Source organism: Dromaius novaehollandiae, chromosome 13, assembly GCF_036370855.1.
Source record: "Dromaius novaehollandiae isolate bDroNov1 chromosome 13, bDroNov1.hap1, whole genome shotgun sequence".
Taxonomy (NCBI): domain Eukaryota; kingdom Metazoa; phylum Chordata; class Aves; order Casuariiformes; family Dromaiidae; genus Dromaius; species Dromaius novaehollandiae.
The window spans coordinates 10,594,099-10,620,598 of record NC_088110.1 but is presented as its reverse complement, the minus strand read 5'-3'; the positions used below and the strand labels follow the sequence as shown (position 1 = coordinate 10,620,598).

General features: G+C 37.2%; 1 long non-coding RNA gene across 1 annotated transcript; it reads left to right on the top strand.

The window, feature by feature from the left end:
* Positions 1–299: 299 nt before the first annotated feature.
* Positions 300–15,583, top strand: LOC135329730 (uncharacterized). The gene is made up of 3 exons (XR_010391337.1): positions 300–442; positions 1,151–1,214; positions 15,463–15,583. It is a non-coding gene; the product is annotated as an uncharacterized LOC135329730 (long non-coding RNA).
* Positions 15,584–26,500: the final 10,917 nt, after the last annotated feature.

Genomic DNA, 26,500 nt, shown 5'->3' with positions numbered 1-26,500 from the left:
AGATGTTTGTTTTCTGACTTATTTCAAATACATACAGAACTTTTCTGCATCATCATTGTACTCTGCATTGCTGCTAGAATGTTCAAATGCCAAAGGTACAAAACTGACCAGTAAAGGCAGCTGTCGGTACCAGCCCCAAGCAACAGAAATGTTAAGTGCTTGGAAATGAAGAGATTAACTTTCAGACATCAGCACTTCTAAAAATGGTTCATTATGGTTCTTTTGGTTTTGATACTTAGCAGTGTGAAAGACAGTATCTCTTCCTTTTGTTTGCTCATAGACAATGCAAGTTATATTTAAAAAAGAAGCCATGCAGACTGGTGGTTTGCCTTGCTGTCCTGACAGTAATAAGGAATCATCAAGGAGGAGAACAAGAGAATGCACCTTACCTAAGAGCAACAAATATATTTGGCTAGAAGAACCTCCCGCAATACACACTAAGGTGAGCAGGCAGTGACAGGGCAGCAAAGAGGGAGTCTGCAATGCAAGGTCAGGCTGGAAGACTCCAGGGAAAGGCAGGGAGTCTGTACATAAGCAGAGCCCAGAAGTGATAGAAAATAGATCCTTTTCTTAATGACCCAGAAAATGCTTTTTTTTTTTTTAAATAAAAAAAAGATGTTGAACTAAGGTGATGGGAAGGGCCCACACTACAAGGGCACAGCAGGCAGGGCAGAATTGTTACCCAAATGCTGTTTTCATTCTGTTTGACCCAAATGATTTGATTGGGTTTTTTTAACTTTCCAGCTAGCTTTTTCTAGTTTGCATTCATAAATGGTTTTTAAGATTAGCACATTCCAGCAAAATCTTGCTAATTTAACAAAACAGAATTTCCTGACAGTGGTTCTTCAAAAAAATTCCTGAAAATTCTAACAAAGCTTTTCGTATGCTACACGTGGATAGTGCTTCTAGTAGCATGTGGTGATTAACCAGTGAACTCCCATCCACAACAGCCAAGAAAAGACTGAGCTTGTTATTATTGAAGAAAGCAATCAAATTGCACTGAACACTGAAAAAAGAAAATTGTAAGAAATACAGAACTATTTATAAATACAGAAATAGAAACAATATGTAACCAAGTGGGGAAATTTCAACTAGACAGTAGATGACTTTGGCAAAGCTTTGCTAACGCAAATGAATTCTCTCTCTTCAGAGCATCAGCGAAGAGGAACAGCACTGCTACAGCTGAAAAATCTCCAAAACTTCTGGATTGGATGGTATGTGAATTAGTTTGCTATATCAGTAAAAAAGGAAATGTTTTAGGTGAGGTAACATGCAAAAAATGTAATGTTGGCCTGCTTTACTAAAGTACTTGAAATTCCTGCTTTATGGTTTTGCTCTTTATCAATATTTTTTATTAAATTGCTTCATAAATATTCTAACTTGCCTCTGAAATGATCTAAAGCCAATACTACTACACGTAATGAATTGATGGAATGAATATCCACTTCTGATTGCTGTCAGGTAGACAGCAGTTTAGTAAAACAAATGTTTAAAAGAGCAGCTTAAATCTTACTGGACACAATTATGTCCTTTGGTAAATTTAAGCTGAAGAAAATGGTTGCAGTACCTTTAAAAGGCTCATGGTTATGTTTAACCTTAAGTAACTATCTTAAGTAAGATAAATAGTATTAGTAAAATGTAGTAATAGAGGAGCCTGGACACAAAAACATAGAAGAAAGGTACAAATTAGCTATTGAATATGAGCGTGTTTTATAAGAAAAATTATTTGTTCCTATAGCTCAAACTTGAAACAGTGGATCAGACTGTATATTTCAGTAAGAATAACATTTTAAAACTACCCTTTGCTACATTTTTAGCCATGATGTTGTCTTTGTCTTGATTTCTATATGCTCACCCTAATTTTCATCAAGAGGTAAGTGTGACTATAATAACTGTAAATTCCACTATTTTATAAAAGAGAGGATTTCCGACAAACAGCAGGTCCAAAGCAAAAATTAGTCTGTTGCTTAAAATTAAATTTCAGTTTAGTTCTCAAATTGAGTTAGGCCAATCTAAGCTTATATGACAGATCAGGCTGTAGAGAAACATGACATTAAAGGGCAGACTTTCAAGAGACATCAAGGCTGTAGAATACAGTGCTACCTACATACTACTCTCACAGGATGATCTCACACTTTGTGGTGCTGTTATGCCTTACCTCTGTGCTACTTTAACCATATCAGATGGGATTTAATGTAGGCATCTTTCTAATCTGATACATACGGTGTCTGTATTTTGTGTGACAGTTTTGCCATTCCACAAATCAGCCAGATTGTTTAGGTCTCAAATATTTTTATGAAAACTCTTTTGTTGAGAAGATCCCAGCAAGTTCTATTAAAAGGGCTCAGAAAAACTGTTTACCTTTTTTTTTTTTTCCCTGAGTTTCTGCTGGATGTAATACCCACCTCTGGAATCTCTGAAAATTGGAACTGAGCACTGTGTCTGAGGGCAAAAAGACTTGTTTGGAAGTTGTTTGTGGAAATATTACCTGTCTTTAAGTCTTTGTTTTTACAGAGATCTTGGAACTTACTGGGGAAATGAGTGGTCGTTAGTCATCTCCAGGACTAGATAGGCTTTAAATAAGCCACAAATATCTGGCAAGGTTTTATCTGTAATTGCAGAGTAAGACATTACTACATATAACTAAGGGTATGATTATGACTTCAAACAATATCCAGTATTTCATTATAAAATATTGAATATATTTTTTGAAAAATCACAGCATGCTATCAGTAAATCAGAAAACAATTAAATGGAATGTAGATTTATCCCCATAGTGCAGAAGTATAGAGAACAGAAGTTTATGGTTCTGAAATTAGTAATGGTAGTTTCACACTCAAAAGGTACAGTTAATTGCACACACTAACAGGTTCCCTTTTACTGAAAAGTATTCATATTAACATATTGATCTCTGTTACTGTCCACTAACAATAACTGTATATTTGTTCAAAAGGGTACTTCACAAACCATTTAAGTATAATTCATGACAATAAGGCACCTAGAAACACCTGCTTTCCTGTGTTTAGATACTCACTGTTTATTTTGGCTCCTCTTACATAACGTACTCTTGTCAGCTTTCTGTAACACCTTCTCTTCCATTAGCCTTTCAGAATGCCTTCCCATACCACTTCAAAACTCATGTCCTGGTTGAGTCTGAATGAAGACCACTAACCAAACAAACCAAGGGTCCAGTTTTTTTACTGCCTATTTTTCTCTCCCATGTTCTGTGAGATAAGTCCAGGAGCATATGAAGCAGATGAGCACCCAATCTAAAATCAGCCTGAATTAGTGCGGTGGCATAGTGGTTAACATGCTCAAAAGGAGATGGTCTAGGTTAACAAGTTTACAGTTGAGATTCTGCCACCTCTGATTTCTATCACTGAAAACTCTGGCAATTGCCCTCCACTGCAATGAATTTTTTTGGTTTGTTTATCCCTTTTTTTCCAATACAGAAGGAAAGGCAACTCTATAGCTTCTCTTTTAAAACAAAATGATAAATACCTCTACATGTTTTTTTCCCCTCTAATATCTATTTTCTTCTTCTTAAAAAAAAAAAGTGTACTTGAAAGAGAGATGTACAGGCAATGAAATTCTGTTTGCGATGTTATCAGCTATCCTTCAGGATTCTCTTAACCCTTCAAAATTCTATTTGCAGTGCAGTCTGAAAGCAGCTAACTCCAGGAAGTTCTCATTCTACTTTAAAAGCCAAATACACTTGGAAAGAAAAAAAAAAAAGAATCCAAACTCAAAAACATTTCCATCTTGCAGAATTTTTGCTAATGTATTCACATATTTTGTTCTACTACAGGCTTTTGCCTCATATTTTGTAAACAGTATTTGACAATGCCAGAAAATACATTCATGTGTAATTGACTGGAATAGAACTTTTCAGCCTTAGCAAAGATTTTACAGAGTAACATAGTCAACATTACTCAAACTTTTAAGAGACACTATTCTTTCCAATATTAAAATGAAAGTTCACATAAGTCATCATCTGCAAATTACTACTTACTTACTAAATCTAGAATTTGACCTATGGGAAGTTACTAAATTAATTTATAGTACAGAGAAATAGTGACACAGAAAGCGAAAGCAGATGCAGTATACATAAAAAGCTCTCTCCCATGAATATTCAAGCTTTAATTTTAAGTGATAGTATACATTGTCCTACCGAATAAAAAGACATTCACCATTATCAGCAGATAAGAAAGTAGCAGTAGAGCAGAGTGCAAAGTTGCACTGTCAGGCAGGGCATGAGGAAATTTCACTTACAAAGAGAAGGATGTAGATCTTCCTGGCAACATATATCGTGCAGCAGTTTCAAAATTTTTCCTATGCATTAATGGCCTAAGTGTTCAGATGTGCATCCAGAGCAGGTGTTGGGCAAGATTTGGAAAGCTGCATTTTCCCAATGAGAATATTTGTACAAGATACAAATCTCCTACCCAAATCACAAGTGCATATGCACTCAAACATCGAAGGAAACAGCTGGGAAGAGAATTACTATTTTGTTAATCTTGTTTATTGTTTGGCCATTGATGCCTTTGCCCTGAGAGAGGGAGATGCCTTCAAGGGCAGATATGGATTTTGTTAGTACTGGCTTTTAACAGGAATGTCCAAATTCCATCCCAATTGCATGAATGTCTGTTCCTGCACTGGACCAAAAAATGGGAAGGGGAAACAAACAATAGTTTCATGCACGAGTGGCCCTGTACCACATCTGCTCTAACTTTAGAGTGCATCCATGTGGTGTAAGTGGCTGAAACCTACACTCCCAGAACAAACCTCATATTCAGAGGCGACCTCTGGGGCATTGAAGGACAAAGTCCTATGCACCACTTTGGGCAGCATGAACAAGCCAGGCAAAGACCTGGCCAAGTCCAAATTCTCATATCCCATAATTCCTTGTGAAGACTTCACACAATCAAAATACAAGTGGCTTCTGATGGTCATTTAGACATGTTGGGTACAGGTCAGGGAGTATGTTGCACTTGAGCCCGCTACTTAGTCTGTCTTCTCATGAACAGGATATAGTTGATCGTGCGGGCCCATAGAGGTATGCCACAGGAAGGAGAATGTACTAATAACCTCCCATCATCTTGGAAACCTTGTTACTGCACAGAACACACTGAACACCCCATTTCCGTGACTGAACGGTCCAAAAGTTCTCTTCCCACAAAAGAGTCTGTCTAAAACATTTAGCGTTGGGGGTCAAAAGAGGCCATGTTTCTCAGAGACCCGTTTCACATTCCATTATTCTACCATATGGATTCTCTTCCTTCCCTTAACAAACATAGCTCAAAGTTTCCTTATTCCAGGGCACATGGAGTGGTTCCCTAGAGAATTCTTAGACACTTTGTGACAGATTCATACAGAGGCACCCAGAATAACCAGGAACAGATCATAGAGTACAATATTTTTTAATATGTACTATCAGTTTTGGTTCATCTCCACTAACCCATGTATCAGAGAGACTCACCACAGCCCAGGCTCACGTAGGAAAATTCTGTAGTGACAGGAAAGAAATGCAACTAGGTACAGCCAGCTATTCGTGCCCTTCAGACGGAGAAAAGTGACAATTAACAACAATCTAGAAAAAACTCCACATCATCAAGCAGTGCTTCAGGTAGACAATTCCAGAGAAGCCTCTCTGAATTTTATCACTGGTACTATTTATCAAAAGCAACAGAAGTAAAAAACAAGGCAAACAAACCCCCAGCAAACACCTGCACAGAAAGATTCTGCTAATCCCTTTAAGACTTCAGCTACTGCTGTTTTCAGAAGGGAGACAGAACTCCTAAGGACACTATGGCTTGGCACATTTCATGTAAAGCAAAAAAAAAAATTGCCTTTCAAATAGGTTTTCAGGATATGAGATCTGTATGCATACAGCTTTTCTTTTTTTGTTGTTGTTTTGGTTTGTTTTTTTTTGAGGCAGGAGGATTTTTTTTTCTGACTGAGATTTCACAGTATTTACCTTTCAACAGCATCTAAAAGTAATAAAATGTTGTGTGGTCCTTAAAGCCCAGGAATGAAGGAGAAAGCAAAGGCACTGTCAGATTCACTTTGTTCTGCATTTGCTACTTGAGGGAAGCAGGAAGACATTCCTAGATAAGAAAATAGTATACAACACATGCGACCCTTTTACTGCAGAAGTGATCATGACTGGCAGAGAATCCATCTGCTTGATATGACACCAACGTATTTGCCATCACTAGAGATGTTATTTATTCAGGTTTCATGGTCCCCTGCACATACAGTATTCATCTATGTCTTCACTAATTAATGTCACATTACCAAGGGGGAAGGCAGTTTCTCAGGGGAGTGCACCTAACTCCCTCCTTACATACTACACATTGTTCCACAAACTTAGTCATGTAATGAAGACCTAGCTGTGATGGTGATTCATAAAAACAGGGAGCCCTACCAAACAAGATGCCTTGCAGCCTTCTCTACTTGAGTCATCCCTGAGATAAACAATCCAGAGTAATTCAGGGACGTTCTTATTTCCACAGAGGAAATGTAATTCACTAATTTATTTTTGCTGTCTCAAATGGGAAACTCACAGATTCTATCATAATGGCTGGCACGGTTATTTTGTTAGGAACGTGTTGTATGTATCTCCATCTCCAGGTTCAACACAAAGCATCTGCTGTTCTTACATGGCAGTAATGGATATTTGTCTCTTAAAAGGCGATGGTGCAAATACACTGCAAGTGTGCACATTTCAGTAACTGACACCTGTTGAAAACCTACACTGAGAACAAACAGAAGATTGAGGTAGATGGACAATAGTATGGGGTTCTCTTTGTATAAGAAATCACTTCTGCTTCCCTGCAGAAACCCTTCCAAAGCAGAAAGGCACTCTAAGTCAGACTTTCCTCCACTTATGCATGAGACGGTTTAGTGGGAGTGAGCCCTCTCACTCCAGACCAGAACCATGGTGGATACTGAGCTCTGTGCATGCAGAACACAAACGCTCTCTGGTATGAACTAAGGAGTTCAGCAGCTCTTGCTCTATAGGCCGTCGCCTCAGCATTTTTAAATGAATATTCATGAAATATGGATGATAATTAGGGACAAAGTATGGGTTCTCTAAACACCCAGAAATGTGTAGGATTCCTTAACCCCACTGTTCACTTAAAAATAAGACAACTCCCAGGGGAGTCACTGAGCTATTGAATTCTTTGTGGATTTCAAAGTGGAAGCTGAAGAACAGGGCTCTCTTCACCCATAGTTTCACAATACTCTCCACCACCCATTGGTTCAGAAAGCCAAAATATGTCAAATTCTAGGTTTGTCTTCTTAAGTCCCATCCATTTTTCTCTGGTGCATAAGCACACAAAAGGCATACAGTATACAGGCTACTATTTTAAGGAGTTCTAGTGCGCTGCATCAAAACTTTGCAGTTACAATTATATTAACTTGCATTCATTGAGGGGTCAGGTTGTGAGAACAGGCATGTATGGCAGAGTGATGTTTTGGGTGATTGCAGGGCACCTAAATCCTGAAGTAGGAATCTTGTTCTGATTGTTTTAAAAGTCAAGACTAAGTATTGATGCAATGTAAAGTAACAGGATGTTTTACAAGACTTTATACATTTCTCCCAGAGTGGGAAGGCTCTAAGGATCAATAATCATTATATCAAAAAGGCCATAAAACAACTGGCAGACAATAGATGTTACCCTTAGATGTTTCATCCAGTGATCTTAAGATACTGTTCCCTCTCCAACCCAAAATGTCAAATATAAAACAAAGGTAATGAAATCCAAACAATAGAAATCTTTACTTGAAGAATGTTTATATGCACCTTGAAGAAGCAGAAAGCCAAGTGACAAGGTCATCCTATATAGTTTCACTTAGGAATATTTCTGGATTACAGAAAAACTTTTTATAAAGCCAGAAAATAAATTTACCTTGCTTCCTCAGTGTTACATCTCAGTAACAATTCACTGACAGTATACAGCTGCTATACAGTAGAGCTACATCAGACAGTCACTACAACGCTCTTAGCACTAAAACTAGATGATTTTAGCTCTGTGATGGGCACAAAACTTGAAACGTATTAAAAAGTTGCCTTAAACATATAAATCTTTAAAAACGGAACTAGAGAGTTGGCATCAAAATTCTCTTCACCTGAGCCTGAGAATGTCTGAACATCTCTTACTGGCATTAGCTACCTGGGAAACAAGACTACCAATTTCCTGCAAGACAGGACTTTCTTAAGTACAGCTTTGGTGAGAATGATGAGCCAAATTTAAAAAGACCTAAGATGTACACCTGATGTAACTCCACTGACTTCAATAAATTTACTTCAGCAATTATTTTAGTTCTTCTCTTCAAGTTTATTTGAACTTGAAACTGAGCAAAGGAGAAAATTCTATAACCACAGACCATGCTTCTAGGCAGTCTGCATTTGCAAGATTTAGGGTTCCTCTTCCTCTATCTAAACTGGCCAGGCAGCCTAAACATATTGACCCATATAAGAATAATCAGCACAGCTCAGTGCCTGTACAAACATTTTTCATAATTAGTTTCAATAATGAATAGATTAAAACAGTACTCTATCCGCTAGTTTTCTAATGCTCCTTTCGGTGTAGACCCAACTCTGTCTTAAAATAAACAAATAAATATATAAATAAATACAGAATTACCATGCACACTAAGCCTGTAGCTGAAGAATATTCCACAGGATCTTCACTCCCTTAGAAGTATGCCTTAAGGGCCAATACTTGCCTTTGAAAGTGAATCAGCAAATTGTGATTTGAGTGTAAGTCATGGCAATATTTCACTGCTTGTACCTATGAGCAGCTTAAAACCCTTGTACATAGAGGTAGAAGTTATCCCTTTGTTCCAATAGCCTAAAACTGGCCAGCTTAAGATCAGAGTTAAACATTTTATCACTTTACTGTTTTGGTACAGGCAAAGTACATTTTCAGCAAATTATGCTGCCTTCCAATCTGTGTAAGACTTCAGCAGATCATGAACAGAGCCAGCTAACATCCCATATTCTTTCCACACCCAGCAACTTGGATGATGCAGGTATACTTAACCTCTTTTTCGCAGTCTCAGTCTAATTGAATATCTGGAATACACAGGAAACATAGAATGAAATTTAATAGATTGCATTAATTCAACAAGATTAACCTGTCCAGTTTGCCAGGACTCAAGTGGTTTTACACAGAGCAGAAAAGAATGTATTTCTAGAGTCATTCCCCCCTGGAAGTTCCCAGCATTGATTTGCTATCTTAGTGAACAATTTTACAGCTCCCAGCTGGAAGTGACAGCTACCAACATGTCTGTAACTCTATGAGAGTTGTTGATACTTAGCTAGTAACTGGGGGTGCAGTGGAACTCAGGAATCAGCACGTTTTCGCAGAAGAGAAAGGAACTAATCGTCTTGTGTCCTTCATACACCACATCTTGAAAGAGCACAGAAAATCCACTGCTTCACCTAAATCAGGATCATAGTGAGGCCTGGGTATTTCCATATCAAGGAAAGGGAAAAAATGTTCTTGGAACCAAGGCAGTAGGAGGCTGAGAAAGAACTTGTACTACATTACAGTGCCAATATTGCAAGGTGTGCAAGTAATCTCCATGACTGCAATAAAACTACAAGAGCTCAAGGGAAAAAGGTTGGAGTGTTTGCCACAACTGCTGTACCACATGACCAAGAATATGCAGAGGACACTGGGCAGTGTTAGTCCTCCAGTAAATCCCTCTATCATGTGCTAAGCCGTGTTGGATATCAGCTTTTTAAACCAAGACTGTTCTTTCTAAAGGATATTTATATTATATTCATCTGCAGAAAACGACTCTGATTTGAAAGAAATTCTCACTGATTTTTAGGTGTTAGCTTGTCTTTCCTTTGTATGCATGCAGCACAGAGTATGATGGAGCCTTGCACACCGTATGGTGCTCTAAGATTTAATTGTAAATCGATTGCAGTTAAAATAGATGATTCCTTGACTGATCCTCTTTTCCTGATTAAGTAGAGCTAATGCAGATTAACCATCCAGAGACAGAGACTTTAAATATCCAGTGCAAGAGAAATCTCACATTAAATATTAGCAGTGGCATCACCATGTGTCACTATCATCTTTTAATGTGTTGTGCTGTATGACAGTATAATGTAAATTTGCAACTAAAAATATACTGCTGCACAAAAAGTTTTAACATTATCACTTGTTTCATATATGCTGGCTCACTAAATGGAAGTTTGAATTACAGCAAGAAGTAATCCGTGGGTGTCCTTCTGTCTAAGAACACAGTTGAATATACCCTGCTGGTGACAATGCTTGAACTTTATAGCTGAGTGTACATGCTGCAAGGTTTTTCAAAAAAAATAAATTACAACTTTTAAACAAATCGGTTAATTTACTTAAAAGTAATAATAGAACCTACAATTTCATAATGGGAATTTCAATGTATTTAAACGTAACCGCAGTACTCCTGATAGCAGGACACAAATGGAAAAGTAAGTATTTTGTGAAGTCTTTGGCAGTAGTTTTCTTACTTGGTGATACCTCACAAGGTGACTCTGTGTCCCCAGGGACACACTGGATATCTAAATAAATCTGGCAACATATCACCCAACTTCACATAAATCCTAGCAACTTCCCATGTGGTTCTTGTAGCACAGTCTCTTACCTGAAAGACTTCTGCACCCTGCAGCTCTGTAGTTTTCCTGTGTTTTGTCAGAGTAATATTTAGAGAGACAGTATTTCCACACTAAAGTTTGTATGCATAGGACAGCTTAGGTTCCTTCTCAGAGGTTTATAAGCAAAAGATAGCTACCTACAGGTACAGTAAGAAATAAGTGAAGTCTCATGCTTTTAAAATCCCTGGAGAACAACACCTGGTTTTTTGTCATTTCATCTTGTTTTGCTGTAAAAGCTATTTTTATGTTTGGATATAGTCATGGTAAAGGCTTTCTAAGAAAAGGAAGTAAGCTCAAATAAGATACTTCCATGGTGTTATTTGACTTTGAAGATTAATTTGAAACAAAGCTATTTTTAATAATGATGCCAAAAAAAAATGTTAAACTGAAATACGTATCTTCTAGGGCACTGTTGTATTAATGTTTCCACTATGTGATTTTGGGGGGGCAAAATATTTGTTTCCTGATCATAAGGTGAATTACGATATAGGGAGCAGTTGTACGCTAGCAAATGGCACCTCAGCCTGCCATATGGCAGAACAGAACAAAAAGGGCTGGAGGGCAATGCAGCTCGCAATGCTATTTATTTGGTCCTCAAAGGGGACAGCGTGTATGCATCCTTTCTGTATCTATTATCACTGCTGCTGTGAGCCCAGGAAGGTCAGCCTTTTATCCTTGATTTTCCACAGGAACCTTCTTTTTTGTATGTCAAATATTCTCGTATTTTTACCTCGTATTTTATATATATATATATATTAATTAACCAGCAGTTGCTGAAAGGGATATAGCAAGTCAGAAAACAACAGAAACCTTTTGGCCATGCAAGCAAGTTTGTCCAAATTCAATAGGCTGTTTGCGTTAGTTGGTTTATTATGAAGTGATTTTGCATCTCATTTGTTGCTGACTGACATTTGCCAAATTCAATGCAGACTTAGGTAAGATAAAAAACAAGAAGGGATGCACAATGCATTAAGTACACACATTTGTGTACAAGGCACAAGCAAAAGATCAGGACCGCTAGTATTTTTTAAGGGCACCAAAGTAGAACCAGGAGTAGGACAGTCAAAAGTAGAGCCACAAAAGAGGGGTTATGGCAACCGTTTGCAGTGTCACTGCTTTGCTCTCCTACTTACTTCTTGAGTATCTCTTCATATATGTGTGTGTGATGGGGATGTGGGTGGGTGGGTGGATAGAGAAGCCACCGGAGCGAGGGCTAGCAGAGGGCAGCAGAGAACACTTCCTGCTTTCCCCTGTACCAGTGGCCATTTCAGGTACAGTTGATGTGGTACAATATGACCAGCATAACCATCAACGAAAGGGCAGGAGGGGGTGATAAGGAGCACCACAGTATCTCTTACCTCATCTCAGACACTCCAGGCCTAAGTCTACTTAAGGGAAGGGTTTCTCTCTGAGACTAGGGAATTCCCAAAGGGATGCGTCACCAATCCTCAAGAGCTGCATTCAGCTTATAATAAACTTACTATCTTAAATTGCAATTAGCTAGCATCATGCTTGTAGAATAATAAAAGAGTGTCTTCAAACAAACCTTTTCTTTTCTGCTCCTATGTATCACTGTGCTCTTTGAAATTGTCTCCATTATAAAACATATGCACTTGAAACTCTTTCATCCAAATTGCCAAAGAATAAGCAGGAACCATTCATGAAAAGAGAATGCAGAATATATTCTCAGCTTGTTCTTTAAAAAAAAAATCTACTTGAGAGAAGAACAGTCTTCAGCCTTTAAAAAAATAGAACACAAGACTAGTTTCTGTAGGTGGGCATATTAAATTTCCTCTTCTATCTCAGAAGCATTTGAAGATTTCAATTTTTCTGATAACAGAATAATTTTAATAACATTAAAATAAGCTAAAACTCTTACGGAATGTCAAGGCTTGAACATTGTCTAATATAATCACCTTAAAAGGCATCAAAGGCTAATGATATTCATGTATTATGAAATACCCATGAAAAATGAGACGAGGCTATTAAGTGAAAAAGAGGTACTGGGGAGGCTTTTGATTTTTCACTACATGTAACATCCCGGTTTCTGGCCTGCAGGTCAGATTTGAATGGCGGAGTAATTGCACCCTTCTCACCTGGCAGAGATAGGCATGTCTGCTGTAGCAGCATGTGAAGTACAGCCCAAGTTTCCAGAGCTGGAATATAAAGCTGGCATTCTAATAAATGGTTTAATACTCCCCATTAGCATTTGTCCACCTGACAACTTCTTTTACAATTCTTAAGTGTTCAATACCTGTAAAAAGATGAGCTGCTACGGCAGATGAGCCATCTGGGTTAGGCTTTGGACACTCTTGGTCCACTGATTTTTTTTATCTGCAGTAAAAGAAAAAGCTAAATAAGTGCTACTTCCTTAGGAGCAAACAAAATTAAAAAGCAGTGAGCATGAAAAAGAAGTTCCAGAACGCAGAGAAAAAGGCAGTTCTTTTTGTCACAGAGAACTAAGAATAGAAGAGCGTGACTGAAAGATAATAGATGAATTTATAAATGGTAAGAGAGTCAAGGCTTTTGGAACTGCACTCAGAGTACACGCTTGAGCACAGTGAGGCCAATGTCAAACAATCCCCTCACTAAAATTCACTAGGAGATTTCTGGAGTGAGTGGGGTAGTGCAGGACTCTGGTTTGTAAAGTTGTCACTATGAATTAGCAGTTATGAAAACAGTCATTGAACAAGACTGGAATGAAAGGAGTAGCTAGAACATAAGTTTAGACGATCAAGAGAATACATTGTCACAAAACAAATTCCACATCTGGGCTACCAGAAATGATCAAGAGAACAAGATGACTTTCACTGAATTTTTCTTGTCCCGTTAAAAATCAGTTTGCTGTTAGAGAACAAAACATGCTACATCATCGGTCAGGCTTCTCTCGGCTTTTCCACATTTTATGACCTGTCATCATGGCACTCTTATGGTTTTCTTAGCCCTTAAAGTAAGCATACATCTTAGTTGTGAAAATACTGGCTATGCAAAACATTTGAATCACAACTGAAATGAGGATAAATAGAAACAAAGTAAAAGAAGATAAACGAACAAAACTTTCTCCTTACCCTGCTCACCGTATGAGTACAGAGCAGTTAAGACTTCACTAAAGGATAAGTTCATGGGGTTTTTTGGCAAAGGATTTGTTCCCATCTTAATACCTGATTTTCATTTTCAAAAGAAATATTTTGTGCAGATATATTTCAGGTTCTGGATTGTCTGCATGCAGTTTGCTGTAAGCAGCATTATCTCTTTTAATTCTGATTGGCAGCTCATATTTCAAGTTACAAGGGTTGTTTCCGTTAGGAGGAGAACATGGTAATGAAAGCAAGAATTTCCTTAATGCAACTGTCTTTAATTACAAAGAATATGCCAAGTCTCCTTTTCCAAAGCAAAACAGAAATTGAATAGTAGGATGCAGTTTTGCTCAGAAGTCCAAGCTTGCCATTCCAGCCAGTACTCCATTCAAGTTTTCCCTGTAGGCCAAAACCAAATACTTCTCCAGATGGCTCACTACATGATTTTGTCTTCTTCTGGTTGTCATCTGAAGGTCTATACACAGAAAGCTAAATGTTTCTGATAAATCCAAGTGCTCCCAGCGTTTGCTTGATAATAGACAATATTGTGCTATGACTGCGTAACTTTTTGGTTATTTCTCTTACACCTGGAATACTAGCCATGTCCGCAACATTCCAAATACACTTAAGCTAGTTTCTCTGAAGAGCTCACAGTGGAAGTGATGTGAGGTGTTCCACTTGCCACAGGGTGATTTTATTAAGAAAATAATCTCTTACAATGATGTAGCTTTTAAATGTTTAACCTTTCTGAGTGTTTCACTGATTCTCAAATCTTGGTGCTACCAAGCTGTCCTACAGACCTTGCAAGTCTTGTCCATACTCTCATAACAATTTCCATGAAAGCAATAATAAACAAAAAACACTAAAATTATCTGTGCCAACCAAGTACACGTGACAAAAAGCTCACAGAGCAACACTATCCAGTACAATTCAGAAGCAGACTTAAGCAGTTTTCCTCCTGAAGCGTCCCAAACTAATTGTGTTTTCTGACCCCTTTCTCTCTGCCTTATAGTCCCTACGTCCCAACTCCTTTCTCATCAGCAGCAAAGGCATTCTCAAGGATTTTCAGATTCTTAACCACATGAAAGAAAACTTGTACCTGTAGTCACAAGTACCTAACGGCTGCTGCTGGAGTTAAACAGACAAAGCACAAACATTCAAGAGAACCACCTCAGAAACCAGGTTAAGGAATTCCTTTGGGTCTGTGGTCTTCTGTAGATGCAAGGGCAGGAACATCTGCTAGAACTAAGTCAGAACAGTCATTTATGGAGTTATGCCTCTCTTACATGCCTTACTAACTGAAACCTAAGTTCTGCCTTTGATGCACATACCTTATGACAGCTTCCCTAAACATGTTGTATACTTCTTATTTCCTTCATTCACATTATAAAGAAGTGGAAGCCCCATTTCATTTGAATTATAAAGAAGTGAAAAATTAGAATTGCCCAGAGAGCATAAACTTGACATTTTGTAACTCCTTTACAATCTTGTTTTCAGTTATAGCCAAATGCACAAAATGAAAGAGGTATAGAATATTAGAATAATTTCTGACACATGACAAACTGTCATAGTAGAGCATAAGCAACTTCATAATGACATTCAAATACGTATTCGTTCCATGTGAAAGTATGAACTTGCAATGAATTTATCATTAAACCACAGGTACAGTATCTCTGCTAAAATAGATCTGTTGATTTTGAACCAGGTTTTCTTTCTGCTTTACAGGAGAATTCATGATCAACGAAATGCTGCAGAAGTGAGCAAATAAACAGAATTTGTATAACTTACTGTAAAAAAACACCAGTATTTGTGTGTTTACATGAAAAGAAGCAGCTGGATACAAGAGACTGATTCATAGGGTATTTTAAGTGAAATAAACAGTAACCTTGCTGCATTGTGATTAGTCCTTGCAGATTAGATTGTGAATAGTGATGAGTATCTCATTAGCTCTTGAAGGCATGACAATAAATGCCTATAGAATTATTTCGACACTCTTGCAAGTCTACAAGTTTATTAAATATTCATTTGCTTGTCTCCATTTCTCCTTCAGTGACTTACAGTGGTCAGACTACAGCTATTTAAGCCCTCCAAAGAAACTCACAGATCCTAGCATAAAGGCATGAATGAAGCCAGTGTTAGGGCAAAAGGCACATGTTTTGATTCTTAATCTTCCCAGACATGGATACTCCAGAATTATTCAAACATCACAGAAAGGTTATTCAAGACAAATTAAGCAACACAATGTTTATCAATGCCTCCATAAAAAATGCACTTGCTTAACTATAATGCATTTTCTATCTAAATATTTTAGCCCAGTATTCTGAAAGATCCTTGCCCTCAGATAATTTCATTCTTTATATTTCAGTATATCAAGAAGTCTATTTGCTTTTAAATTAACACAAAAGTATGTCTTAAAGAATTGTCTTGCAACTACTATTTATTTTTTTTTAAGCAAAAGAAGCTTCACTGAGTTACAAGCTAATTCTGCAGAACCATAGGTATGTAGTTCAGCTGACAACTCCTGAAACTCCACTGCCTTTGGGGGACTAAGAAGTGTCAAGAATGCACTAAAATAAATGCGATGACTGCTCCTAGCTGGACTTGCATCAGTGTGAGAGAGTGTCCATGACAGCCATTACATCAGCAGTGATAGCGTGTGTTTGTGCAGAACTGGAAGCAAACACTTTTTCAAACCGTTTGCGCAGGGAAGATTTAAGTCTGATGACATTTTGTCTTGGCTCAGATTTGGCCAGGAATATTAGGTTAACTACTCTAAGCAGGTAGAATTTACTTGACACCAATGTAAAGACTTTGGGTGAAGTCTTAGATGTCTAAGTTATTTGTCAAAGCATTTTGACAGATGCCTATCTCCTACAAGAGGGAGTACCATAGCGCACAGAAGTGCAGCTGCAGTATCCAGTAAGGATTGTAAGGATGCCAGTCTTTTTAGTAGTCACTACACCGTATCATCTATTACTATGCAGTACACGTGGCACACACTGCACACTTGGTATTGTTATTTAATTGCCATCCAGTGCATGAATATAATTTTCAAAGAAGTGTTTGCATGTGGCAAGGAGTTCTGAGAAGAACAAGCAAGTCAAAGACTGTTCTTCAGAACACACTAATTTTATTGTGGCAAAAGGTATGCCAATACCAACAGCAACTCAGAAATCCAGAATACCCCAAAGATTATTATGGCATCTGGTATTTTTAGGCAGATTTTTATTGAAATTTAAAAAAAACAGTCCCTCTCCCTCAAATGTTACATCGTACTCCTTTTCCCTTAACATAACCCTGTGGCTGGACAGCAAAATGACCAATGATAATACCCTTTCATGCTAACAGTTAAATGCAACTTTATAACAGTATAACTGGAGATTAATCCCTACTGAGAGAAGGGAAAGTGACAGATGGCAGGAGATATTACAGTAATTTTACTGACAAAGCACTAAGTATATCACAGAAGAAGTTCAAAATCTATTCATGTTTCCCAGCTGAAGCAGGTTTAACAGGCATTAAAGCAGAATCTTGATAGTGAAGTTATTCAAAAAAAAGAGAAATTATCTACACCTCTGAAAATCTGTGTGTGATTTTTTTCTTCCTGTTTTCCCAATGAAAGCTTCAAAATTCTATTGGTTTGGGAAATAAAAAAGTGCCCATTTAGGAACTATCTTTGTATACTAGAATAAGATTAAGATGCATGGAGCCAAGCTTCAGAGCATTCAAAGAACAGGTTATTTGGGTAGGTGTAATTGGTAGCCCTTCTAGATTTGCTCCAAGTAAATGCTTCAAATAATTCATCCATTTAAACCGGTACTGAGAAATCTTTATATTTTTGTTGACAAATCTGAATTTAGCTTAAAGCAAAAAATGAAATGGTCACTAAATTTACCAGATGTCTTTCATTAAGTTGTTTATTCTTTATGGATAATCAAATGGTCACAGATAAAAACGCTTACACCATATCTTCATAACAAAATACCGCTTGGATTGTCCAGCAAGTGGGATACCGGATCAAGGATGATGGCGTCTGCCCCAGTTCTTCTACAATCCTTTTGCGTGACCTTGGGAAAGACATTTTACATCTCTATTTCTGATTTACCATTTATATCCTCTAATCCCCTTTGTCTGTCTCGTCTACGTAAAATATAAGATGTTAGGTATCAAACTGTAATGCAAATAATCAAATCCTTGGAAGAAAGCTGTGTGGGATGTTGTGGAAAGAGAAAATAATGCAGCAAATGGCTGGCATATTAACACTGCATTCAGGGACATTTGACACAATACCAGTATTGGTTATCTTGAGCAAAAACTCCCACAACAGTGCTTCTGGGCAAAAACACAGTATAAGCCTATAGAGTAAGAAAGGTAAAAAGTAAGGAACTAGGAATGAGGACAACAGAAACAATTTTATTCCAAAATTTCTTTAATTCTACTTTAATTACTAGATTTTAGGTTTAATAGATTTGGAGTGGATAAATCCCCAAGATGTTTTTCCTGCATGTTCTCTACCTTCCAGCTGGCCATACTGTACCTTTGTCACATTGCCAGATCTATAAGCCAGTGAGAGATACCTAACAGCCCAGAAGTAGTCTGATCACATAAATATAAACTGTTAGAGATGTAACTCCTTACACCAAAGCTGAGTAATGGTGATTGTTCTTACACAAATTAGAAGAAAATTCGTATTTTCCCCACTGGAAATATTCCTTCCCATTGGATTTCATGAACAACTTTTCACTCCCTCCTCATTTTTAAATGGCACTTACCCCCCTTAACTGCTTCCAATATTTTTGTCAAAGAATAGAAGGACTGTACTCAGAACTCCTCACCGGCACTACCATTCCATTGTTGAAATGTTCTGATTTGATGAGACATTTTGCTCCCTTCAGAGTGCTAAACACTCATGTGGTGCTCAGTCCTCCTCCTTCTCCTTGGAAGCAGCCATGGATCAAGAATATTGCTTGTCACTTTTTCTCAGATAACAGCAGGTCAAATAAAGGATAGCACATCTTTTGGCAAACTTTATACTTACACCGATCATAGCAGCTCTACTATCCTGGCAGCCATTAACAGCAGATTAGAACCTACCACAGAACTGTTGCTAAGCCAAGAAAAGATGATAGAGGGAATCACTAAAATAACCAGATGCTTTTTTTGAGCTTGCTTAAAGACAGAGTCTACAAACTGTGAAATCATAAAACCTCCTTGGGGGGGTTAGCATTACTTAGATTGACAAAATTCACCTGCAGGTTTTTCCCTTAGGTGTCAGAATTCCTGCTCCAGCACATAGGGCCTCTCTTGCTGAGAGTCACTTCCAGTGACTTTTTGTTCCCGCTGGGCCAAAACAAAAATACATATTTTTCTCCAGTCTTTCAGCTCATGTTGCCTCCTGTTGCAGGCATTCAGCCCTACAAAATACAGGGAAGCCAAGACTAGCTTTTGCCCTTTTGCCTATTTGAGGAACTGAAATTGCTCCAAACTAAAATTTACTTTATTTTGGACGCTAGTTGTGTCCTACCAGCTTTCTCATTCCATTAAGCCCTTTGTTAAGCCATTACTAGAAAAGAATGATCAGCAGCAAGTTATGATGTTCTATCTCAAAAAAGTAAGCCATTAAATTGAAACAATTGTTACTAAACAAAAATTTCATGTCTGGACTTCAGCAGCATAGAGCAACTTCAACTTATTGCAGCACTTTAACTTTCATGGTAGATCAGGTGGGAAGTTTGAAGTTAAAAAAAATGAAAAGATATCCATAAACCCAATCATTCTTCAGCATAAAACACTAATCCCTCATCTTTTTCAAAGAAAAGATCTTGTTAAAAGGAGAAAGCATGAGAAAAAAAATCTGTTGCTTTTAAAATTATTCCATACTGGGAACCTAAACTACTCTTAAAAATTCATATTTCTTAAGAATGTGAGAAGCAAACTTTATGATATATTTTAAGTTAATTCCATCTCTCCAGTAAAACCAAAGAAATGAGAGGAAGAACACAATAGTATTCTTCTAAGCAAACAAGTATCAGAAAGATACCCTTTTATGTAAACACAAAAAATTAGCAGTTTATTTAGACCAAACAAAAGTCAGATCTGCTCTAGATAGAATTTCATTTCAAAAAGTGAACAAGACTAATTTCCTTGGTCATTTGTTGGCCTTGCTTCTGAAACTGTCTCAGAAGAGGCCTGCCCACTCCAAGTATTGTTATGTTGCAGATACAAGTCTGTGACTCAGGATGTCCAAGATCTACAGCCTATTCAGACATAGACTCGCTATGTAGTCCCTAGAAAGCCAGCTCCCCATGAGCACTGGGGGATGTAAGTTCATTCTTTAGGACACTAAGTTTTAGTTCTTCTACATCCACCAAAACAGGACATCAGCCCTACCTGAAGTTGTAAATGAGTACAAAACCATGGAGTTTTTTTTCATGCTCAGGTATCTTTTGCATTTAACATCTTATAATTTAGCAGCAATTGCGATTATACTCACATGCATGTAATCCAAAGGAACATTTACACTGATCCTCCATGTTTCTCACTGCTTCTTCACCTCTCCCAGCTCCTACATCGCTTAATCTTTGCAGATTTTTCTGATGGTGAGGGTTTTCTGAGGATATGCATTTTAGAAACAGTACTTCTCAAGGATGCAGATCATTGGAGATGCAGATCACATACAGGAGATTAACAGAAATATTTATTGAAATCAACTTAAAAAAAGGAAAAAATAAAATGCTGTGATTGTAAAAAAGGAAAAATCTATTCCTAGTTACAGCTACATAGCTGATAGTTTGATTCCAAAAACCTGACTTCAAGAAGTATTGAAAAGATAATAAAATCAGTTAGTGCAAATGGCGATCACAGCTAGTTGGCTGCTTTAGGAATGATAGGAATATTCATCAAAATGCAAATAGAAAGGATATGTTTCAAAATGAATAAAGATAAACATGAAAAAGAAGCAAGCAGCCAGAAAAAAGAAGTCAACAGTGTCATTAAGGGACATGAATGCAGTAATAGTGACAGATGAGGCTGATGTTGCTGAAGACCTGAATAAATTATTGGCCTTAGCATTCATAAAAGATGTTGAAGGACATCTTTGAGACTAAAATACATTTTCCTTTGGGAGGGTGACATGCTGAGTGAAATATGAGAGAGATTTTTATTATTCTAGAGCTGATAGAATAGCTCAACAATTAAGACACTGACATAGCATCAGATTCCAATGAGAATAACAAAGAAAATAACCTGAAATGCAAAAGCTTTTAACATTGATCTGTGGGAATTTACTGATATCAGGAGTAGGGGTAACAAGAAATTTCCAATGTAAGTCAGTTTCTGTAAAAACCATCCATGTAAGGCGTATTTAAATTCCAGGGAAAGGTTTAGTCTAATTTTTTGTTAAAATAATTCCATATGAGAGTGGAGAAACATACTGTGCCTCTTGATTAGCAAAAAGATGATGATATTATATTCTATTTGCTCTTCCAAGAAGCTATTATAACTAGCAACAAAGCAGTAATAGATGATATGCCCACCTAAATTGGTCAAGTAGCCTATGTTGTAGTGTCTAGCAAGTTAATACCCTGCCATACTATTTAGAGAGAAATTCAGTATTAATGGACATTAATAAATTAAGCTACTTCTATCATAAAATGAGGTATTCCTTTGCCACTAAAAATTACAATGTATAATTTTAAGAAAGGTATATCAGTTCCTTAAAATAGTTTGTTCTAAGGTCATACAAGAGGAAAAGCTATTCCTCTTCTAGTTCTAAACAACATTCAAGAGACTATTCAAGAAATAAGTATAGTTGTGTCCATTACTGGCAGTGAATATAGTGGTAACTAAATTCAATTTCCGAGAGGAAGGAGACATATCAGCAACTAACACATCATCCACAAACTTGTGAAGGAGGATATAATACAGGCAATTAATCAATCCAAAAGTCCTTAACGTCAAAAATAAGAAAGTTGCTGTCCCTCAGGCATTAAACTAGGATGTGAAATTACAGTGTATTAGCTACTTTTCACCAGGTCCCTATGTGGATACTCATAGTATAAATGCACAAGCTTTCACAACTTAAAAAGTGTTATGTTTTGCACAGCCATTCTTAGTGTAGAACAAGCATTTGCCCTAGTGCATATAGCTGATAAATGGTAAATTTCTTTGCTTAGTAAGCAGTACCTTCTCACCTTACATTACGTGCTCAGACGTGCCACGCATGACATTTAGAAAAAAGTCATTGCAAAGTCATGCACTCCAAAAAGAGGACCAGGAATGCTGCGGAAGTGCAGCACACAGCAATATGCTATTTGGTGGACTATAGTGCAGCTAGTGAATTGAAGACGGGTCATGCACACTTCTGATAGGAGACTGAGAGGAACCACAGATTGTAACATTGCAACAGATAACATGAAATACTTTAAATACATCAGGTGCAGGAGAAAATACAGAAGAACTAGTGGGCTTGTTTGAATGTCAAAGTAGAAAGAGAGTATTTTAAAAGAATAAATACAGCGAAGGAAAAATGTTCCATTGCTCTGGTCTTCATCACAAGGACTTCTGGGGACCCTGACTTGCTCTTTTCCAATAGGAAAGACTGGAAAATCTTTCAACAGCAGAAACAGAAGCATTAGAAGAAGACCTAGACCTATCAGAAACAAAATGGCTGAGCTGCTGGCTAAAATAGTTTCTCACTAAAAATCTCCTATCCTCCTAGCATGGAGGACAAGAAGATTTCTAGTGCTATCTCTACTTTTTGAGAAGTGTTATGGATCTCACTTATCTCATTTCCAATTAATTGCTTAAAAACTAAAAATAAAATTATGATAACTCTTTAGTGATAGAGACAAACAACAGGGTTGAGCCATACTCCCTGCCTGCCATCTTCAGCCCCAGGAACTTTATCAGAGTAGATAGACAAAAACCAGCTAACAGGATCTATTCAAGCTCTCAAAAAGCCTTTGCCAGAGTCCTTCAACAAGTCTTCTGGAACACCCAAATAACCATGTGATACAAAGCAAAATACTAGCTCAAAACAGAAACTAGCCAGGGGGACAGAATAAAGAGGGAATAATTGGTTTACTGCCAGTATGGCAAAAGAATAAAATGCCTGAATATTCTGAACAGCATGGTTTTGTAGAATTATTCAACAGAAAACTTGAAAACTTTATACTATTTGGCCAGCTTGTTTAACAGAAATAAATAGATCATATGAAATAAAGATGGTAAGCAAAGGCATGCATTTGTGCTTTCTTTAGGTAGACTTGGCCATCCTCTACACAGGGAGAAGCTGTTGGGGTTATTCCTCAAAAGCACAAATGACTTTGCTGTGGAAGTTATGCCATCATTGCTGAAGAGATTCTGACAGTGTGGGTGTTCTCCGATTGCCATGGCTAACATACCTGTTTCCAAGCTACACTCATACTGACTTAATCATAGATTTATGCACCTTATGTCCTGAACAAAGGAAATGTTCAGGTAAGTATAGATAAGTTTTCATAATCGCAAGATGAAATTTAGGCAAACATTAGATTTTCTGTTGAAGAAAATTACTCCTTTTTACAAATGATCAAGGTCATCCAGAAGTCCTCTTTCACCTGCCAGTCTTCTGAATCACAGTGTTGAGCTGGGTTTGTTTGAATCCTACAGGTTACTCTTTTTTTTAGTAAATGAAAAAGCCTTCCATACACATTTCAGCATGAAAGCCACTTCTTTGTACCAAATGCAGCACTTAGATAAGAGAAACATCTGCTAGGGTACAAATACTGCAGAATAACCTTATTTGGATTAGCATTCTGTATTGCTGTTATGACAGGGGTTTTTTTCTAACCAAGGCTATAATTAAAAAATTAAATCAATCAATATCCTATGATTAAATGTTATCCCAATGAAGGACAAAATTAAGATGAAACCATATGGACCACAAGACTTCTGCAGCATCCGTTTCCCTCTTGTATGTGCAGAATAAGGGACTTGCTATGGATGAGAATGAACTGAAGCTTTACACAGACTCTTGGAATATCAGCAAGATCAGCTATGACTTTATGTTCAGTAAAAATATCTTTTCATTACATAGTAGTAGTAAACTACTTTTCAGATGGATTGTAGGCAGATCAGGTATCTAAGTGAATGATCATTTCTAGCAGTATATCTCAGGGTTTTCCAAAATGCTCATTTCTATTAAAATTTTATTTCAGTTAGTTCATACAAAGAATTATTCTCACTCAGGTAAACTTAACATACTGGACAAAATGAGAGAAGTTCTGCTCTATGTAACTGACTCTACAAAAAGGTAGTATTTTCTATAGCTGTTCTACTTTGAAGCATCATTGTGCTATTTTTGTTAATTTCTGGCAATGCTCAACCTAGGTATAAATAAGAACCAAGCCAGGAACATTCCTTTCCTTTCCTTTCCCAGAAAGGACAATATATACTCGCACAGAAACTGTTTCCTTTTTTTTCTTACCTTTGTGGCTTTCACACACAATTTATTGGCAGAGTTCTAAACTTTAGGCTAGGTTTTTTTCTCCAATTTAAAGGTCTTTCCAAATTTGACCATAATTGACACTGCTTATCTTTTTACTGTGGTGGATCAGTTCTAGCTCCTCCATTTGCTCCCTCTGAGCTTTACCAGACCACCTATAGCAATTTCTTTATCGAACATGTTTTCTGCTGGCAACCATCCATCCATCTACTTGTCAATAAGAAATAGTGCCGAACACAAGGCACGTATTCTAACACTTGTTCAAACAGACTTACAGGCATCATCTTCTTTTCTACCATTAACGATCATCCTATAAGACTAATAACTCACTGGCTTAAAAAAATTGCCTTCATATAAAAGTAAATAAGAGTATTTTCAATTGAAAACTTCAGCGATTGCTAAAAATTCATTGCTTATTACAAGAAGTTCTTAGAATAGATTTTGTTGTGAAACAAAAAACAGGATTCTCTCAGATTTCATTTCCCAGAAATTTGTTCTCAGTCTTCAGAGAGAAGTCTCACAGGAACTGCGTGCAAACCCGTTTCTCTGCTTTATTTGCATAAAACACCTTTAGGTTTCTGTATGCAAACATACTGTAAATCATGGGCATTTTTTATCATATTGCAAAATCATTAAATGCTTCCCATCGAGTATTCTACGAAATGCTAGGAAAACAGGAATTAGGGAACAATAGGAAACAATAGGAAAATAAGGTAAGTACAATAAAGGAGTGAGGTACCTCCCAAACTTTGCATAAGAGTATAGTGGGCAAACAGCAGAATTGGACAGAACAGAGAAGGAATGGTCCATTCAGCTCCACCATTGCTATTAAATCCATTCCCAGGTAAAGATTTTAGATCATTCTGCCACAAGTACATGGCCTATTTAGCTGAGTGCTTATGCAAAGCTCACCCACATGCAAGAAAAACATCTGTATTCATCACACCCTCCCTTATTTTGTGGGGAGGCCTTAGTTCAGGTTACACAGCCTGTCCCATTTACCTGTCCACAGTCACCACTGTTCTGATGGAAAGTGCATGGAGCTTTGAAGAGTCAGTTGAGAGCTTTCTCTTGCTGAGAATTGGCCTTGTCCAGTAGCCAAATATTTTTGAGGAGGAAGGCTCAATGCTGATCTACAATCAATGTACCTATCATTCACTCATTTACATTCTTTTCTTCCATTAGAATTTGCCCTACACATACATTTTACTTTTTTTTTCCAGTAAAAGTACTATTTCAGGTAATAACATTTGATCCAGCTTTCGTTACAGCTTTCACTTGAAATGCCTAATCGTGTCTGGATACATGAACCCACCTAGCTTGACAGGACACTACTTTGTATGTCCACTTGCTTTTCCTGATGTTTTCACCTTGATTTAGAACATTACAAAAATAAGGTATGTGCAAGAGGAGGCAAGGAGGACAAATAAAGTACTAGTGGTTAAGACATTATCACTACGGCTTCACACATGCAAAAATGACTGAGGCAACTTGGAGGAATCAGGAAGCATTATAGCAAAGCACTTGCTCAGGTAAGTGATTCGTGAGTGGAATGTGCTGTACTTCCCAGGGGACTGATTTGTGTGAGATTTAAATTGCTTGTGTGAAAATGTTACACCAGCATGTTTCCCTTTCAAAGCAAAATGCAAGAAAATATGAAGCTTCTCCCATAAACTAACAAATTTACATGAGCCTCCTTTGCCTGTTGCTATGGTAACCAGTTGCGGTAAGTGCTATTGCAGAAATTTCAGGCGCAGGCTACATGAACTATTTATGTAATCACATTTTATATGTGGATTAAAAAAAAGGCACTATATCATGGGAAAGATGTGTGCTTTACCGACTGCATTAGCAGACCAGACATAATACATGACTCTAGGATGAATAAAACAAGGGGCTGAATTTCCACTATGAATTTTTAACAACCATGGCATGTCATTACTCTGATGCATCTGCTCTGGGACATGAAACAGTGTTCTGTCTTTGGCACATTAGCTAGCATTACATTCACTTGTAAAACATCTTCAATTTTGTTTATCTTATACAGTAAATATTTTTCAAAATTACAAATATTTTTACATAATCATACAGTTTAGCAAAAATAATAGCCCTGTTAGAAGGGCATCTGCAGTCTGGAGTGAAACCTTAGGAATATCCCCAGAATATATATTGCATAGATACTCTATGTATTTGATATTATATATATTATATATAATTTTTATATGTAATTACATTTTATTTTACGCATATAACATATAATATCTATATAAATATGTG